This window comes from Lepidochelys kempii, chromosome 21, assembly GCF_965140285.1.
Source record: "Lepidochelys kempii isolate rLepKem1 chromosome 21, rLepKem1.hap1, whole genome shotgun sequence".
Lineage (NCBI taxonomy): Eukaryota > Metazoa > Chordata > Testudines > Cheloniidae > Lepidochelys > Lepidochelys kempii.
The window spans coordinates 20,108,217-20,114,820 of record NC_136400.1 but is presented as its reverse complement, the minus strand read 5'-3'; the positions used below and the strand labels follow the sequence as shown (position 1 = coordinate 20,114,820).

The following is a 6,604-nucleotide window of genomic DNA, read 5'->3' as shown; positions in this document are numbered from 1 at the left end:
CTCCATGCTTGCCGTGGTATGGCGTCTGCACAGGTAACTCAGAAAAAAAGGCACGAAACGATTGTCTGCCCTTGCTTTCACGGAGGGAGGGAGGGAACGGGGGGCCTGACGATATGTACCCAGAACCACTCGTGACAATGTTTTAGCCCCATCAGGCATTGGGATCTCAACCCAGAATTCCAATGGGCAGCAGAGACTGCGGGAACTGTGGGATAGCTACCCACAATGCAAAGCTCCGGAAGTCGACTCTAGCCTCGGTACTGTGCAAGCGCTCCGCCGAGTTAATGCACTTAATGCACTTAATGCACTTAGAGCATTTTCTGTGGGGACACACACACTCGAATATATAAAACCGATTTCTAAAAAAACCAACTTCTATAAATTCGACCTTATTCCGTAGTGTAGATATACCCTAACACGGCTGCTACTCTGACACTTGATACAGTTACACAATTGTTAGATGAGCTTTTTAATCCAAAGATCTATTTGAAGCCCCACATTGGAAACTAGGGAAAACTGGTATAATTACTGTTTGAAATGGATAAAGATCAGACAGATTTGGTTATTGCTTGAAAACAAGTTCAATATAAAATGTATTTTATAAACAATTGGTTAATAATTTGGAGCTTTCCTGAAAGTTTTATTACTGGAGGCAGGCATGGCCAGTGCAAGGATGTTTTGCGCCCTAAGTGAAACTTCCACCTTGTGCCCGTCCCCCCCCCCAAGCCCTGTGGCAGCTCCCCTCCGCCCTGAGGCGCCCCCCCCGCAGCAGCTCCGCCCCAGCTCACCTCTGCTCTGCCTCCTCCGCGATCATGCCCCCGCTGCCACTTCTCCCGCCTCCCAGGTCTGAGGCACCAATCAGCTGTTTGGTGGGCAAGCCTGGGAGGGAGAGAAGCCGAGCAGGGCATTGCTCAGGAGAGGAGGTAGAGCAGAGATGAGCTGGGGTGGGGAGCAGTTCCCCTGTGCGCTGCCCCCTCCCCCCAGGTACTTGCTGCAGGTGGCCCTCCCCGCGCCCCCCCAGCCCCAGCTCACCTCCACTCCACCGCCTCCCCAGAGCGCACTTTTGGCCGCCCCCAACCGCTTGGCGCCCTAGGCGGCTGCCTACTTTACCTAGTGGTTGCACCGGCCCTGGAGGAAGGAAGCGTGAACCACCAAACTCAGTGTCTTCATGTTCATGGCAAGGGTCAGTGTCCATATTATTCTAAATAAGGAGGATTTTGATCACATATTTGTAGATTTATAATGAAACAAGCTATTTCCTGTCCTTACAGAGCAGCTGCGAGCTCTGGAGAAGAAAAGCAAACCGGGCAACGCGGCGAAGCAGCTTCCTACGCGTAAAGCCTCCATCCCCCCTGCCCGTGAGGGGCTCTCGGCTGGTTCCCCCGTTGGCGCTGCGGGGTGACGGACTCCCCGGCCTGGGACCCCACGAAGGAGAAGCTTTGTGGAGGGGCTCAGCCAGCCCTACCGAGGCTGCCAACGCGGGACCCCGACTCCCCGCACCCTCTGAAGGCGGCATGTCCTGGGCCCACAGCGTCACGCCAGACACGCGGTTCTGCTGCAGACTCGGGGGTCGGGGACTCCGCGGTGCTCAGGGCAAACCCGGGTCCATGACACGCTGGGGCCGGGGGGCGGGTGCGAACCCTGGGGCACTCGGGCACTGGGTGTCCCAGGCCAGCCCCGCCCCAGCCCCGGGACCGGGCAGGGAGGCAGCACAGCCAGAGGCACCGCGAGTCACCCCCTGGCGGGGCCGGGCTGCAGCGGCAGGGTCTGGGTGCAGCGCCCGGATATGACTGCCTTGGCTGGGGTTTGGGGGACCCCGGGCTCCTCCCGCCTCATTCCCCCGGCCCGCAGCACCCCTAGAGCCCCACCAGGAGCACTGACCGGAAGTGAGGGGCGGACGCGGGCGCGCAACGGACCGGCGGCAGGGAGCGGAAATACGTTGCCCCGGTGCCCGCTCCTTTCGAGTCCCACTGGGAACTTCCGGTTCGGCAGTGACCTCTTCCGGGAATCGCTCTAACGGACCCCCAGCGGGTGAAGCGCACCCCGCCATTTCCCTGGCTGGGGAGCGAGTGGAGCAGGGACCGGGCAGGGCCGGGGAGTGCGTGGGCAGGAGGGGCAGGGCTGGGGGTCCCCGCTGCAGTGCACTGGCTGGAGCCCGCCCCCCGCAGCGCGCTGGGGCGGGGCGAGGAGACAACATCTCCCCGGGGGGGGCCTCCCCAGCTTCATGGCAGCTTCTGCTTCCGGCGTCGCCCTGCCGGCCCCTCGCTCGAAAGATGGGAAGGTGGGGCAGGGCCTGGCAGCGACTGGCGGGAGATGGAGGCAGGGGAGAAACCACATCTCCCATGATGCACTGGGGCCTGCAGCAGGTGGGGGAGACCCTATATCTCCCATGATGCACTGGCTCACTCCCTCTCCCCGCCCAGCTCAGGGGCAGCCTCACCCAGTTACTGAGCTTGTGGCCCCGGGATTTCCCCTCCCCTGCCCTGCGCCTCCCCCACAGTCTCCATAGGGTTTGCAGGTGGGGTGCCTTTGTGGGTTGGGGTTAGGGGAAGATGGGAGGGGCTGGGGGCAACTCAGGTTGTGAGGGTGGCCACTCACGTGTTCCCAGAATGCCAGGGAGACAGGGCGGGGGAGGTAATGACTGTTATAGGAGCAACTTCTCTTGGGGAGAGAGACAAGCTTTTGAGCCAGGCAGGGTTCTTCTTCAGGGCTGGGAGAGGGTCTCAGAGCTGCCAAGCCAGAGGGGGTACTTGGGACCTTATCAGACTGGCTCAGTGAAGATGGGGTGTTGACAGACCAATACAGACGCTCTCCAGAGAATGGAGCAGCTTCCGCCCATACAGCTAGGCAATGAGCATTTCCCACAGCCTGGAGCCAAGGGGGAGGCGGCAGCTGCTGTTCTAGCTCCTCAGGGACAGCCCTGTCACCCAACAGACACTTCTCACTCAGCCACAGCTAAGGGTGTTGGGTTCCTCTGGTGGGAGTGTGGAGCAGCCATTTGTTTTCCTGTTCGCACTCCTCTGCGGTATGAAAATCGGGGAGGGGAGGCAGAAGCCCCACTTCCCTCCCTAAATGATGTCCATTAGGGGAAGCCAGGACAACAGGGTGGGGTGGCAAGTGGTGGCCAGACTCTTGCCCCAGGGTAGAGTGTAGCTCAGGGTCCAGCTCAACTTTCTCCCTGTACCACTGGCCCCTCGTCCCCTTCCACCACTAGGTCAACCCGGGAACTAAGGCAGGAATAGAGTGAGGAAGCAAGTCAAGCTGAGCAAGGCAGGCAAAAGCGAGTCTTGCCATCATGGGCCTCTCACAACGATGTCCTTTTTGTGTGCCACAGCTGACAAAAACATCCCGGACAGAGAAGCAGCAGGCCAAAAGAGAGCCATGGAGCTCCCGAAGTAGCTCAGTTGGGAGAGCATTAGACTGAAGATCTAAAAGTCCCTGGTTCAATCCCAGGCTTTGGCAGGCCCTTTCCTCCTCCTTTGTGCAGGGGTGGCTTGTTTTCTGGGAGGGCATTGGCACCTTTACCTGAGGCGGGTCCCTGATTTTGAGCTTCCCAGCAGGACAACAGAACAACAACTGGCCCACCTGACCTTTAACAGTAAGAGAAGGGAGCTGTCTTTCCCTGGCAACTTATTGGTGGACCCAATATGGCAGGAAGAGAGTGAAGTAGGGCAGCCGTCAGGAAGGGTGTGGGGCAGTGACAGGCAGGGATTGGGGTCGAAAGCTCCTCTGCACAGTTTGGGATGGGAAGGCGGGGTTAGAATTTCCCTCCAAAGCTATTTTAGGGTCTGATCCTACAAGCCTCCCACGTACCCAGTGCAGGATGGCTCCAGACTCCTCACCCAGTCCAGTGTTGGTGTATACAGCAGAGAATTGGAAGCAGCAAATCGCGGGGGTCATATAAAGAGACTAGAAATACAACAATTTACTTCTGAAAGAGAAGAAAAGACGACATTACCAAGCTGCATAATGGGGCGACCTGACCCTCAGAGACTGCGAAGGGAAATCTCAGGGGCTCTGCTCACCTGGCCCCAGGCCTGTGTCCTCAGGACAGGTCTGTGGGAGAAGGGAAATCGCCAGAGAGAGGAGTGGGACCCAGTGTGGATTTTTGGGCTGTGGCAGGGAATTTAGGTCCTGAGACTGGAGCCATAAAGAGGGAGTGAGTGAAGGCTCCCCTCTGCTTTCAGGCTGAAGGAATCCTGGGTTGGTCAGTCTGTCCAGGGGGGGTCACATTGCTCACAGGCAAAGAGCGGAGGAGAACTGCCCCCAGAATGACACATGCAGATCCTGGAGAAAAAGAAAGAGAAAAGAGACCAGCAGCAGGTGAAGGTGGCTGAGTGGGGGATTCCCTTGTGTGTGTGACGGAGCACTTGGGAAGCTGTGTCCATTCAAACACACTGAGCTTTAATATGGAGGAAGGCCGGACTTCTGTGACTTGGTAAAGGATTTAGGTGTCATAATGGACATACAACTCAGCATGAAATCCCCGTGCGATGCTGTGGCCATCCTTGGATGCACAGACAAGGAGAATAGTGACTAGAAATAGGGCACCAGAGATATCTCTGTATACCACCATGGTCAGACCAACACCGGAATCTTGCATACAGTCGTGTTGGCCGCATTTTAAAAGGAAGAATGAAAAATTGGACAGGGGACAGAGAACCAGCCCCCCCCCCCAAAAAAAAAGGAGCTGAAAAGTTGCCTTTCAGTGCGATACAAGAGCTGAATCTGTTCAGTTTCTCACAAAGACCAAGAGGTCACTTGATGACAGTGCGCAAATCCCCTCACAAAGAGAAACCTGGGTACGAAAGGGCTCTTTAACTGAGCAGCGAAAGGCACAACAAGAACCAATGGCTGGAAGTTCATGTCAGAGAAACTGACATTAGAAATTTGGGACACATTTGAGATTGGGTGATTAAACATTGGAACAAGGTACCCAGGGCAATGATGGATTCTCCACTCCACGTGGAGGTGACAGGAGGGGGCAGGAGGTGCTGAAGCAAGTGCTCTCAGGTGATATAGAAAACAATTTCTCTCCGGTGCTTGGCCGGTGGGCCTTGCTTACATGCTTAGGATCTCACTGATATCCATTTTGGGGGGTTAGGAAGGAATTTCCCCCAGGTCAGATTGGCAGGGATATTGGAGTTTTTGCCATCCCCTGTGGCATGGGGCACAAGTGACTTGCCTGGATCAGCTGGGTGTCATGTGTCTGGGGGTCACACTGGATTATTTTGTTGTCTTGACTGGCCTGAAAATCTAGACCTGGATGTTCTGGCTCTAATGTTGCAATGTCTGACCTATGGTCACTCCAGCTCCCAAGTGCCTCTTCCGAGTCGAATCCCCAGCCAGTCTTCAGAGGACGGCAGCTGCTGCGCAAGGCAATCGGAGCTGGTGGGAGTGACTCTGGGGCAGTCACTAGCCACAGAAAACAGACCCTCTCCCAACACCCCGACTGCTGCCCCTCAGGTCTCTGGCCGTACAGGAGATGGGCCAGGCCCCCGTGGGAGGAATGAGGGGGATAGAAACCCCCAGGATGCAGAGTTGTGTGTTTCAGCCATGTTGGTGCATGGGTCTCACTCAGACCCATGCACTGTACCCACACGCAGAGCCAGTTCGGACTGTTGAACCCCAGACCCATGACGGACGTGTTCAGCTCAGCATCAGTTGGGCTTTAACCCATGAGAAATAACCCTGGAGTTATAGTGGGGTCTCAGGGCCAGAGGACCCCAGACCCCTGAGCTGTCAGCGGAGAGCCAGGTGACCCGTCAGCACGAGGCCTTGTGCGTCAGCAGGAGGCCTTGTGCGTGGGGGGAAGACACATGGCTCAGGGAAAGGGGAAGATCACACACACAGCCGGAGCCCTCACCCGGTCCTGCACCCCTGCCCCAGCCCGGTGCCCGATCCTGCACCCTGAACCCCTCATTTCTGGCTTCACCCCAGAGCCTGCACCCCCCCCATTAGCGCCCTCACCCCTCCTGCATCCCACCCCCCTGCCCCAGCCCAGTGATAGTGAGTGTGGGTGGGGGAGAGCAAGCCACCAAGGGAGGGAGAATGGAGTGAACTGGGGGCGGGGCCTCTGAGAAGGGGCAGGGCAGGACCTGAGAGAAGGGGCGGGGCTAAGGGGTTCGGTATTGTGCAGAAAGTTAGTAACCTGACATCAGGCCTGGCATAGGTGCTGCCTTTTGGTTTTGCCAGTAGGTTCCCCCATCCCAGCTCTGCCCTCTCCCCCAAGGCCCCAGCCCCACCTCCACCCCACCCTGCTCTGCCCCCTTCCCTGAGGGCATCCCACTCAATCCTTCCTGCCCCCTCCTGCCTTAAGGGCAGGGTGTGTGTGTGTTTGGAGGGGCTCAGCTCCCCCCAACTGGCAATTTTCAGCATATTCATGCACTTTTCATATTCAACCATTTGGGAGCCCTGTGGATGCGATGGGGTGTCTGGAATGGGGCGTGTGTGATCCCACGGTGCCCCTTCCCCTCTGCCTGCAGAGCTGAGGACAGATGGGTCTGAGGAGCAGAGCAGGAGCTCTGGGAAGGAGAAGAGCAATATGAAGATGGTGTCTAAGACGAGGCCAGGTGACTTCTGTGGAGGGAGACATGCTGGACAA

General features: G+C 57.4%; 1 non-coding gene across 1 annotated transcript; it reads left to right on the top strand.

The window, feature by feature from the left end:
* The first annotated feature begins 3,389 nt into the window (after positions 1–3,389).
* TRNAF-GAA (transfer RNA phenylalanine (anticodon GAA)) lies at positions 3,390–3,462 on the top strand. The gene has a single exon. It is a non-coding gene; the product is annotated as a tRNA-Phe (tRNA).
* Positions 3,463–6,604: the final 3,142 nt, after the last annotated feature.